Source organism: Oryx dammah, unplaced genomic scaffold, assembly GCF_014754425.2.
Source record: "Oryx dammah isolate SB20612 unplaced genomic scaffold, SCBI_Odam_1.1 HiC_scaffold_6, whole genome shotgun sequence".
NCBI lineage: Eukaryota > Metazoa > Chordata > Mammalia > Artiodactyla > Bovidae > Oryx > Oryx dammah.
In genome coordinates this window covers 41,800,531-41,814,347 of record NW_024070190.1, presented here as the reverse complement: position 1 = coordinate 41,814,347, position 13,817 = coordinate 41,800,531, and positions in this window count along the sequence as shown.

The window sequence follows — 13,817 nt, the reverse complement described above, 5'->3', positions numbered from 1 at the left end:
AGGTCCGTCTAGTCCAAGCTGTGGTTTTTCCAGTAGTCATGTATGGATGTGAGAGTTGGACTCTCACATAAAGAAAGCTGAGCACTGAAGAATTGATGCTTTTGAGCTGTGGTGAGAGTCCCTTGGACAGCAAGGAGATCCAACCAGTCCATCCTAAAGGAAATCAGTCCTGAATATTCATTGGAAGGACTGATGCTGAAGCTGAAACTCCAATACTTTGGTCACCTGATGTGACACAACTGACTCATTTGAAAAGACCCTGATGCTGGGAAAGACTGAAGACGGGAGGAGAAGGGGATGACAGAGGATGAGATGGTTGGATGGCATCACCGACTCAATGGACACGAGTTTGAGTAAACTCCGGGAGTTGGTGATGGACAGGGAGGCCTGGTGTGCTGCAGTCCATGGAGTTGCAAAGAGTCGAACATGACTGAGTGACTGAACTGAACTGATACAGCTTATCTTGGTATTGCCAAAACCTGGGAGGCTGATGTAGTGCTCAGTACATGCTACTAGGTAACAGGTACTAGTAACTAGATTTACTAGGTCCATTACTATTCAAATGTTAATTGAATTGATCATATTGAATATATACGATGTACTCATCACTTTCCAGGGGTTCCCAGGTGGCACTAGTGGTAAAGAACCCGCCTGCTAATGCAGGAGACATGAGCAACACAGGTTCGATCTCTGGGTCAGGAAGATGCTCTGAAGGAGAGCGTGGCAACCTACTGCAGTATTCTTGCCTGGAGAATCCCATGGACAGAGGCGCCTGGCAGGCTAGAGTCCACAGGGTTGCAAAGAGATGGACATGACTGAAGTGAGTGAGCATGCATGCACACATTGGTCACCGTTCATCCCACCACAGTTAAAACCCAGGGGCTTTACTGTACCTGCATAGCATCCTCTACCCCAGCAGAGGGTAGAGGGTGTGAGTTCCTCTCTGTGAGGAGCTGTTCTGTGAACAGGAATCATTTCCTCCTTTTTCCCTCTCGCTCTATCCACTTCCACCACACAGTGACCACCTTGCTTTTCTTCAGACGTACCTGACAACATTCCAGAAGCTTTGCTATAACCCCTCCCTTACGTGGTTGTGTTCTTCTTAGAACCTGAGTTTCTTCCAAATCTATCTATACATTTGGTGCCTGTGTCCAGTCCCCTGTAGGAAGGGAGCTCCCTGAAGATAGGGACTTTGGTCCACTGCTGTGGTCCCTGTGCCCAGACGGTGAGTGGCACTTAGCCAATGTTCAGTAGACTTTAATGACTGAATAAATATAGGAATGCACAAATGAATCTCTAAATCCTACAACAATGCTTAAAGGGGGTTTTACAGATGAAAAACAGAGGTGCAGAGATACTAAGTAATTTTCCCATGGGCACACATTTAGAAAGAGTCAGAGTTTGAATTTTATCCATGCCTCTCTGATTCCAAAATTCATCTCAATGTCTCCTAATCATAAGACATCCAAGTGCCAGCTTCAAGAGATGTGCCACCTTCCATATAACAGCTGAACCAATATATACCTGATATTTTTATTTTGGGCTTCCCTGGTGGCTCAGCAGTAAAGAATCCGCCTGCGATGCAGGAGCGGCAGGAGAGGCGGTTTTGATCCCTGGGTTGGGAAGATCCCCTGGAGGAGGACAGGGTAATCCACTCCAGTATTCTTGCCTGGAGAATTCCATGGACAGAGAAGCTTGACAGAATCAGTCCATAGGGTCGCAAAGAGTCCGACACAACTGAAGTGTTTTAGCACACACACAGCACATTTTTAAGTCACATATATTATGCAAATAATTTTATTTTAAAAGGAAAGCAATCATTTCCATGAAATACATGACAGTGAAATAGATGTGTGTCCATGAAAATTCAAAATATTCATCAATGTCTTTTGGAGCAGAAATTCACCTCCTGCTTTTGAAAACACTGATGCTGCCTCATTCTAAAACACCTGGGGGCTGGTGCTGAATCCAGGAGTCAGAAACTTCTATACCCACCAGGACGTCTTCTCGGTTCTTTCTGTTCACTCAGCTTTCCGGGACATTCATTCAAAGAAGACCAGAAAGAGGCTTCAAATGCCTTTAAAACACACTTACACAAACACACACACACATCTCACAGGAAGTTCATGTGAGCCTATGAACACTACAGCTCCACAACTGAAAGCATAAACAAAATGCAGAAAGTGGAGAAAGAAATTAATTGAAAACTTGAGGCTGTCAAGCCATACCAAGGAAAATCTCTCCCTGAGTTAAAGATCGCGGACATAATCAAGGAAAGTGGCTTCTATAAAAGCTTGATTGGTTGATCGAAATCTCCAGTCATCCCGAAAATAATTGCCTGGAAGAAAGCGCTGAGTGACCTGTCTGCTTGGAAGGGAGCAGCCAATGCTGACAATGGAAGGGGCTCCCCAGCCAGCCCCCCTTCTGCTGGGGCCTCAGCAGTGATGGGCTAAATCTGTTTAAGGATGAACGCTGCCTCATTATTTTTCCTCTGACATACGTGAATATTTCTTGTGGATGCTTACTCTCAACAACATGGAAGAGGTGTTTGTGCTCTTTGTTTCTGCAGCTTTTTCATTTCCATGTCAGTGATTATAAATATTCGCTCTGTCCTCCTCTTGGCAAGGCATGAAGAATGCTGGATAGGGCCACAAGCCCCCACTTTGGAAAGCTACTGGAATCAGAACTGTGCCAGGGGTCCCCAAACATCCTCCTAGGCAGGTCTTCCCCTGCCCTCACTCCCTTCTGACCACCTGCTTCCTGGCACCACAGTGCTATCAAAAACATCTTTTTTTAAGCTCAAACTCTTCAACAACTCTGTTGCCTACATAAGAAAGGCAGTCTTCCTTAACGTGACGTACGAGCCCCTTTCACAATCTACCCCTGCCTACCTCTTCTCAGCTTATCTCCCACATCTTTCCTGTATCCGCTAAAAGCCTTGCATGCTTTCTCACATCTCTTTGTTGTTGTTATTGTTTAGTCGCTAAGTCATGTCCAACCGTTTGTGACCCCATGGACTGCAGCACGCCAGGCTTCCCTGTCCTTCACTATCTCCTGAAGTTTGCTCAAACTCATGTCCATAGCATCAGTGATGCCATCCAGCCATCTCGTCCTCTGTCGCCCCCTTCTTCTCCTGCCCCCAATCCCTCCCAGCATCAGGGGCTTTTCCAAAGAGTCAGCGCTTCACATCAGGTGGGCACAGTTTTGGACCTTCAGCTTCAACATCAGTCCTTCCAATGAATATTTAGGACTGATTTCCTTTAGGATTGACTGGTTTGATCTCCTTGCAGTCTCTGGGCCTACCTATAGTCTTCCCACTGCCCCAGGCCCACTTACCTCCTCTCTTCAGAATCCATGTCTTCCTTGGATATTCCTTTTATCCTTTCAGACTCTGCTCTGTGAAGCCTTCTCTCACCTTGACCCTGCCCAAGATTTATAGAAGATCGGTGCCCAGGACCTTAAAAAAATTCTTCTCTCATCAGGCTCTGACGTCTCATTGTCCAAAGACTGCCTCATACTCCACCCACCTCCTTAATGAAGTCTTCCCTGATGGGTTTTTTTTTTTTTTTTTGCTCAGTCACAGAGATCTCTAACTTCCTGGAGTTTTTGTTATTCAAATATGTGCCACACATCTGAACACCTTTTTTAATAATCACCTTGGATTTGAAGAAATGCCAAAAATTCTGACCAAGTAATCCTCTTCCAGGAAATAAGCAAAAAGCAGATCAAAGTTTTATGTCCAGAGACATTCCTTGAATTGTTTTTTTATAAGCACACAAAAAATGGAAACAACCAGAGTGTGTAACAGTGAGAGGTGGTTATATGAAATATATTCATATAGCCATCAAAAACATTTTGAAGAACATGTAAGGATGTGGAAAAATGGCCATGAAATAATGTTCACTATAAAAGCAGAGTCTAAAATTGTATGTAAAATATGATCCCAGGTTTATAAAAGAATACATCTTCTTTTTCTAGAGAAGAGAGGAAGCAGGGTAATGAGCAGTGTGGACTCCAGAACCAGGCTGCCGAGCAGGTTTGATTCTGTGATCTTGAGAATGTTACTTAACTATTTTTTTTTTTTACCTCACTTTGCTTGTCTATAGTATAGGGATGATAATTGTACCTTCCTTATAGAGTTGCTGTGATGATTAAGTTAGTTAATATAATATAAATTATAATATAATATAAAAATGGCTGTTGGAGGAGGCCTTAGAAATAGCTGTGAAAAGAAGAGAAGCAAAAAGCAAAGGAGAAAAGGAAAGATATAAGCATCTAAATGCAGAGTTCCAAAGAATAGCAAGATGAGATAAGAAAGCCTTCCTCAGGGATTAATGCCAATGTACACCTGGTGCATTGTAAGTACTATTTAAGTGTCAATTATCTTTGTTATTATATATCGAAAAAAAATACTGCCCTTTCTGGTTAATAGAACTATGAGTGATTTTTTTTCTTGTCTTTACATTTCTGTATTCTTTTTTTCCCCAAATTGCCTATAATGAACATACATCACTTTTTTAATCTGAAAGACATGTGATATATTTAAAGAAGTAAAGCACTATTCAAAATCTATGTTATTCTTGACTCCCAGTCATGGCTCTTTTATCTTCTCTTTCTCCTTCTTTTTTTGGGATAAAAACAGAATGTCACCTTGGGCAAGTCTCAAAGTTCTCTTGTATCTCACGGTTCTCATCTGCAAAATGAGGGGAAAATAATTCCTACTTCATAAAGAAACTACTGAGAAACACATAAAATTGAATAGGCCTGGTACATAGTGGGGACTCAGGAAACGTTAGCCATCAGGGTCATGATGAAAACTCAGAATGGAGTGGCCTGAATATAGATGTAGGGGAAGAAACAGCTTTAGGGCCAGACTAACTTGAGTTTGAGTCAATGCTCTGGTCCCTACTTGGATTGCACCATCCAAGGTCAAGGAAATTCCACCCACCCTGTAGCACTGCCTGTGGAGTTCAGTTCAGTTCAGTTCAGTCGCTCAGTCATGTCCGACTCTTTGCAACCCCATGAATTGCAGCACGCCAGGCCTCCCTGTCCATCACCAACTCCCGGAGTTCACTCAGACTCATGTCCATCGAGTCTGTGATGCCATCCAGCCATCTCATCCTCTGTCGTCCCCTTCTTCTCCTGCCCCCAATCCCTCCCAGCATCAGAGTCTTTTCCAATGAGTCAACTCTTCGCATGAGGTAGCCAAAGTACTGGAGTTTCAGCTTTAGCATCATTCCTTCCAAAGAAATCCCAGAGCTGATCTCCTTTAGAATGGACTGGTTGGATCTCCTTGCAGTCCAAGGGACTCTCAAGAGTCTTCTCCAACACCACAGTTCAAAAGCATCAATTCTTCGGCGCTCAGCCTTCTTCACAGTCCAACTCTCACATCCATACATGACCACTGGAAAAACCATATCCTTGACTAGACGGACCTTAGTCGGCAAAGTAATGTCTCTGCTTTTGAATATGCTATCTAGGTTGGTCATAACTTTTCTCCCAAGGAGTAAGCGTCTTTTAATTTCATGGCAGCAATCACCATCTGCAGTGATTTTGGAGCCCCCAAAAATAAAGTCTGACACTGTTTACTTGCCACCATTTATTTTTCATTGATTTATTTCTTTGGTTATATTTTTTCTGTCCTCCTAATTAGATGACAAGCCCCATGAAGGGAGGGATCAATTGTTTCACATTCAGCATGCTAGCCTCAGTGCCTGGCTCAATGCCTAGGGGAAAAAAAAAGGCAATACTCATTACATAACTTTTTGGTAAAAGAATACATGGTCAAATGAATAGATGAACTTGGGCAAATTACATTATTTCCCTTGTCTACTAAGAAAACTGAATGATACAAGGCAAACATGGTGCCTGACACATAGTAGGTGCTCTTTGGTTAATTTCTCCTTCCTGGGTATTCGTCAGATTAACCTTAACAGAACAACACAGTTTCTAAAATTACTTTGACCGTCTGGACAAATGCTGTTCAGGAAGCATCTTAAACAATTATCCCCTGTGCCTGAGCAATTTCTTGATAAAGGGAATTTTTTCCCACAGAATAGAGCAAAAGAAGCTTTGAAGCTAGAATTTTTATAGTTCACACTCCGTGCATGCCAGATGCAAAACTCACTTTGAGGCACTAATTGGTGACGTAAAAAAAAAAAAAAAAAAGGAAAGAAAAATGTAAAAATGCAACAGTGGGTTTTGGCAGTAAGGAGAAGAGGTTCTTTTCTATCTAAAAATGGTTGTCATCTCAATTTTTCCTGCCTTAATTCATTTTTTAAGCAGAGGGCAAAAAAAATTGATGATTAAGATGTGTAATGGAAAATTTTCAGAGCAGAGTGAAGAGGTGACTAGAGACCATATGTTGCCCAAGAACGGAGTCTTCAGCAAATGCTGAGGAAGAACAAATGTGCTGATTTGCATACTATTGGAGATTATGTCCCATTGAAAGAATACACTTCATTACTAATAATGGCCATTATGTACACATACAATTTAAACAATATATAACCTTTCCTGAGACCAAGAGCAAAGGAGAAGCTGGTAATACAAGGTCAGGAGGAAAACAAAGAGTGAAATGAACTGCTGGATTTGAATATTTCACACAAGTCCACATTCAGTTCAGTTCAGTTGCTCAGTCGTGTCCGACTCTTTGCAACCCCATGAATCGCAGCACACCAGGCCTCCCTGTCCATCACCAACTCCCAGAGTTTACTCAGACTCACGTCCATCGAGTCAGTGATGCCATCCAGCCCTCTCATCCTCTGTCGTCCCCTTCTCCTCCTGCACCCAATCCCTCCCAGCATCAGAGTCTTTTCCAAATGCAGACTTAAATTGAAGAAAGTAGGGAAAACCACTAGACCATTCAGGTATGACCTAAATCAAATCCCTTATGATTATACAGTGGAAGTGAAAAATAGATTTAAGGGACTAGATCTTATAGATAGAGTGCCTGATGAACTGTGGACAGAGGTTCATGACATTGTACAGGAGACAGGGATCAATACCATCCCCATGGAAAAGAAATACAAAAAAGCAAAATGGTTGTCTGAGGAGGCCTTACAAATAGCTGTGAAAAGAAGAGAAGGGAAAAGCAAAGGAGAAAAGGAAAGATATAAGCATCTAAATGCAGAGTTCCAAAGAATAGCAAGAAAGACTTCCTCAGGGATTAATGCAAAGAAATAGAGGAAAACAACAGAATGGGAAAGACTAGAGATCTCTTCAAGAAAATTAGAGACACCAAGGGAACATTTCATGCAAAGATGGGCTCGATAAAGGACAGAAATGGTATGGACCTAACAGAAGCAGAAGCTATTAAGAAGAGGTGGCAAGAATACACAGAAGAACTATACAAAAAAGATCTTCACGACAAAGATAATCACGATGGTGTGATCACTCACCTAGAGCCAGACATCCTGGAATGTGAAGTCAAGTGGGCCTTAGGAAGCATCACTATGAACAAAGCTAGTGGAGGTGATGAAATTCCAGGTGAGCTATTTCAAATCCTGAAAGATGATGCTGTGAAAGTGCTACATTCAATATGCCAGCAAATTTGGAAAACTCAGCAGTGGCCACAGGATTGGAAAAGGTCAGTTTTCATTCCAATCCCAAAGAAAGGCAATGCCAAAGAATGCTCAAACTGCCACACAATTGCACTCATCTCACACGCTAGTAAAGTAATGCTCAAAATTCTCCAAGCCAGGCTTCAGCAATACGTGAACCGTGAACTCCCAGATGTTCAAGCTGGTTTTAGAAAAGACAGAGGAACCAGAGATTAAATTGCCAACATCCACTGGATCATGGAAAAAGCAAGAGTTCCAGAAAAACATCTACTTCTGCTTTATTGACTATGCGAAAGCCTTTGACTGTGTGGATCACAATAAACTGTGGAAAATAAACTCATGTCCATAAGTCCACATTAAGAAAAGGCCAAATACTAGCCAAGTCGTGACACTACTAGCATCTGATATGGGATCAACCCCCTCCGTCAGAAATGTACACCCGTGGTGGATTCATATCAATGTATGGCAAAGCCAATACAGAATTGTAAAGTAAAAAAAAAAAGAAAAGAAAAGAAATGCAGGAGGCATGTGGCTGTAGCAATGAACAAACCTGCAAAAGAAGGCCTCATGGACCTTGTTATTTACCTTGATTCTTAGAGTTCAACTCAAACAGTAAAACTTAGTTAAATCATGAACTAAATAGAAATTCAGCACTCGCCAGAGTAGTCAACAAACAACACTGGCACCAACAACCAGACTAAGTGCAATACAATTCACCCCAGAGTAGTTTCAGCCAAGTTTTCAGTGTCAGGAATAAAAACATGACCATGCACTTCCATGAGCCATGGCATAAACCGGAGTGGTGCTGGCCTGTAAGCTCCACCTGAGTCAGTGCTCAAGGTCTGGGCATCAGAAACCCAGAGGTCAAGCCCAAAGAGGGCCACATACAGGTCACAAGGAGGCCTGCTTTGGTCACTTGCCAGGTTGGGGGGGAGGCGGGTGTGGGACAGGGGACAAATTCAGAGATGTAAGTCAAAATGAAGTTGCAGTTAACATCTGAGGAAGGTTTCCCAGATTTTTATAGGTGTTTCCATGCATCTGGATTGGGGGGGATACGTAAATAGTGTGAAATGTAGCAGGTGTCACAGGACAACAGCTATCCTCAGCCTTGAAGAAGGACACTTCCTGCCTCAGCACTGTCCCCAGTGATCTGGGCCTTCCGTCTTGTAGGGCAAGACCTCACTGAGAACAGAGACCACACTCTAGTTTTGCATCTCCCACGTGGCCCAGCATTGTGCTTCGTATACATTAGATGCGCAATACACAAGGACTGGTGAGATTATGAAGTTAACTACATCAAGAATCTACTCTTTCCTTTTGTCAGACATGATTCTTCTCCTAAGTCCCCAGTGTCCTCAAAAATGCCACTTAAAAGTCTCCACCAAAGTTTAAGACCCAGTCACACCCAAGTTTAAATCCCATTCTGCTACTTAATAACGAACACTTCGGCCATGACAAATACACTTCGGCCATGACAAATATGTGTCAAGCACTACCCTGAACTCGTATACACTAACTCCTCTTATCCTCACAATAACCCAAACGTAGATACTATTATTGTCTCAAAGGTAGACACAGATGAAGAAACTAAGACACAAAGAAAGATGTTCAGTATCTTGGCCAAAGTCACAAATCAGCACTTTGAAGCCTGGATGCAAACCCCTGCTGTAACATTCATTAGCTTTGTGGCCTTGGGCAAGTTACTTACCCTTGCTGAGCTCTTTTCCTTCATTCAGCAAATATCTATTGAGTACATACTCTGTGTCAAGAATCGTCTTCAGCATAGGGGGTAAAGTGGTAAATAAGAAAAGATTTGGAGACTAATCAAAGGCACAGACAACTTATACCAAATAGGATTACTTACTGTAAGAAAAATGAAGAAGCGCAGTGGTGCACAGAGATGCAAAACTACAGTATGGTCTCTGTCCTCAAGGAGGTCTTGCCCTGCAAGACACAGGCCCAGATCACTGGGGACAGCACTGAGGAATCTGGGGAAGCCTTCCTCAGATGGTAACTGCAACTTCATTTTGACTTACTTCTCTGAATTTGTCCCCTGTCCCACACCCCCCTGACTGATGTATTAATACTACAGTAGAGGGGGAAAACCCTTAGTTAAGATAGTCGAGGAAGTTCTCTCTGAAGAAAGCAAGTTGAAGTTGAAATGATGAGTTGGTCAACCACTGGCCAAAGCCCCAAATTCTGCAGTAGGAAGATACTTGGATGCTAATGCTGGTTTAGCAGGGGATGTTCTCAGGTGGAGGTTAACATGCTAGACAAAGATCTTCATACTCCATGCTGCCATCCACATGCCTCTTACCCAGATCTCATCCTCTGTTTCTAATCATGCTCACTCCAGGCTGCTGTCCAGTCAGCCCCATTTGCCACTGACTCTGAGTCTGTGTATAGGCGTTCTAGGTGGCTCAGTAGTAAAGAATCTGCCTGCCAGGACAGGAGACACAAGAGACATAGGTTCAGTCTCTGGGTTGGGAAGATCCCCTGGAGTAGGAAATGGCAACCCTCTCCAATATTCTTGCCTGGAGAATACCATACACAGAGGAGCCCAGTGGGCTATAGTCCATGGGGTCACAGAGCTGGACAAAACTGAGCGACTGAGCACCATCACTGCTGAGTCTGTGTATGTTATTTCCAGTCTGTGTATATTATTACTTCCCTTGAACCACTTATCTTTTCACACAAAGTGGTGGCCCCAGTGTGCGCCCTGATGTCTGTCACTGAGCAGAACTATAGTGCAGCCGATGTCCCTTCTTGGCCTCCATCTGCATTTTGAGTAGACCCACTTATGAACCAAGCTCTGCTCTTTCCTCCTCTCACAGCTGGTCATAAGGAACCCTCTCCATCACCATAGGTGTGTGCTGAGGGAGAGGGCCTGGGGCATAAGCGAGAATGGCACAGGATCCTAGCCACTCACTCGCACAGCTTACGTGTGCCCTCTGACCCTGCTTATGCCTGGTCCAGCTGATGATGATGATGAATTGCTGATGGATCCTCTCAGTCTCGACAGATTTAACCCAGATTTAGTGATGGGCAACTCTGACCACAAGACCACCTAATGGTACAAGGTCAGCTGTTTTATCATACCATCAAGGGAGGACATGCTCCAAGCAGCATGCCAGGTGTCAGTTTTTGAATGCTATATAGTTCTCTGCTATGGATGGAAGGGCCTTGCTGCAGAACCCTAGGGGCCTGCATTGTGACCCACTTGCTGGGGCTCACCATCAATTACACATGGAGTCTTTTAAGCACCACACAGACTTCTAACATCATAGAGTCTGCAGGTCTTATGGTCCAAGTGGCAGAGGTGTTTCCACTGCAGCCTGGATCTGTACAGAGCCCTTTTCTGCTCTTGGCCCACACAAAGCTGTCTGCATGCCTACATGGTAAATGGATTGAAGCAGTGTTCCCAAGTGTGGTCTATATTGTCCCAGAATCCCATAACACCTACCAGTTTTCTTCTTTATTGGTGTTAGAAGAAGAGAGATTAAATACTTTGACTTTTAATTGGAGATGATATCTTGGCATGACCCAAACCACCTGACCTCTAAAAATTTCAGCAATGTAGTGACTTATCTTTGTAAACTGTATCTCCTGTCCTCTGGAGCACATATATCTTACCCAAACCTCCACTTACTTGCTGCTATTTTCTCATCTTATCCAATAAATATGGTATTATCAGTGTAAAGGATCAATGTGATATTCTATATCACGGCCAGATGATCCAAATCTCCTCAGATGATATGATGTCAATGAGAAGGAGAAATCACAAAGCCCTGGGGTAAGAATTTCACTCCCATAAATGTCAATTGTTTCTGATTCTTCTTATAGATGAGGATGGAAAGAAAAAAAAAAAGATATTCACCAGATTGATGACCACATACTGGACTACACATCTGAAGCCAAATAAAGCCCTGCTCTAGCAATGATATCATAGCCAGCATCACAACTGTGATTAGGACTATGCTTCCTTGGGACTGTGTTGGTCCACTGTTGACCTCTGGAATCCATTCAGTTTTTGTAGGGGTCAAACCGGTAGACAAGGTGGAGATATGCTGAGGATCATTAGCCTTGCATCCTTTATTTAGATCCTTAAAGGTAGCACCAATCTCTACTTTTCCCCCAACACGTAATATTGGCTTTGATTTAACATTGGGGGTGGGGGTAGAAGACAGTTCCAGAGGCTTCCACTTGAACTTTTGCTCTAAGCTAACTTTTACCTCACAGACCTAGAAACCAACATGGTGGTCCTGCCTACCACCAAACATATCCATTCCAGTGACACAGTCCCGGGTCAGGGAAATGACCACTGGGTGGAACATGTGGACCCACTATGAACCAGGAAGAGATAGGATTCCATTTACTACCTGACTCCCAAACTCCCTTACTCTAATAAGGAGACCAGGATGACTTTTTTCTGCTTTTGGCATCAATGTCAGTTCCAACCCTGTGTCTGTGAAGTGAAAGTCACTCAGTCGTGTCCAACTCTTTGTGACCCTATGGACTATACAGTTCATGGAATTCTCCAGGCCAGAATACTGGAGTGGGTAGCCTTTCCCTTCTCCAGGGGATCTTCCCAACCCAGGGATCAAACCCAGGTCTCCTGCTTTGCAGGCAGATTCTTTACCGGCTGAGCCACAAGGAAAGTCTAACATTCCTCAAAATACTTGGGCAATCCCCTTACCTCAGTGTGCCCACAAAGAACAGAAAGAATTAATACTGCATACTTTTGCTATGATGGTATAGCCTTCTTCCTCAAGGTGAGTGGACCTCTCCTTTAGCCAATAGACTTCGGGTCCAAGAAAATAGGTAAAGAAAGTCCAGAAAATAGGTAAAGAATCATGACCTTTCTTCCCCCTTTGGTGGCTGCCTTCAGCTTCGTGACCACCTAGCCTTTATTTTTTTTATCGTATACATTAAGTAATACCTGTTGGTTCCCTGTCTATCTTGTGTGTACGCTCAGTCACTCAGTCATGTCTGATTCTTTGTGACCCCGTGGACTGTAGCCGGCCAGATTCCTCTGTCCACGGAACTTCCCAGGCAAGAATACTGGAGTGGGTTGCCATTTCCTCCTCCTCCTCCTCCAGGGGATTTTCCCTACCTAGGGATCAAACCCGAGTCTCTTGTGTCTCCTGCATTGGCATATGGATTCTTTACCACTGAGCCACCAGGGAAATATCTTGTACCTAAAGAACACCATATTCTTTTTTTTTTTAAATTGAAGTATACTTGATTTTACAGAAACACCATATTCTGTTTAATGTCTCCAACATTCTGTGCAAGCTAGATTCCCCACTGGCTACTTTGACCTTGCTCCTCTTTCCAGTAACTGTACCTGCCTCGCTCCTGGTGTTAAGTGTTACCATGTGGCCTCTATTATTTGAGGATCCTACCATCTTTTTTATAACTAGAGAGCCCAGTTCTGTAACAGCATCTCTTACTGTTAGTCCTAGCTCCAGAGGACTAACACCCCTGAACTTCTCAGGGGTATCCATGCTCACCTCGTGAACACATTCCTTACTGCTTGGATAAAAGAGTGTTCACTTGACCCTTCCACGGAAATTAGTCACCTAATGGATATTCTTGCCTGGAAAATCAAATGGACAGAAGAACCTGGTGGGTTACAGTTCATGGGATCGCAAAGAGTCAGACACAACTGAGCGACTAACACTTTCAATGAATATTCTGGCATTATGTAGCATAGTCATTCTAGCAGACTCATTTCTCTGAGCCATCCCATGACTTCCTCTACCATCTGCCTGGGCAGTCCTGACATTTCTACTTTGTTTGGTGCGGACCGTTGCATTTTCCAAGGTTGCAAAAGCCATCCTAGCACTACCTCAAGTCATTGAAAGTGTGTTAAATCTGTGTCCAGGGAAAGTGTTCTCATTTCAGTAAGCTCGCCCTTAAAAGTTTAAGTGTTATTCAGTCATTTGTATCTGACTCTTTGTGACCCTATAGACTTTGTGATCTCTCTGTCCATGGAATTTTCCAGGCAAGAATGCCAGAATGAGTTGCCATTTCCTTCTCCAGGGATCTTCTGGGCCCAGGGATTGAACCCAGCTCTCCTACATCACAGGCTGATTTTTATTTTTTTTTTTACCATCTGAGCCACCAGGGTTGTTTAACATCCTCAAAATCTAGTCTGTCTTGGGTGGTATTCTCTGTAACATAGTCTCTGAGACAAACATTTGCACACAGGATGTTTATTGGGATTTGCTCTCAGGAACAATGCCTCTAAGA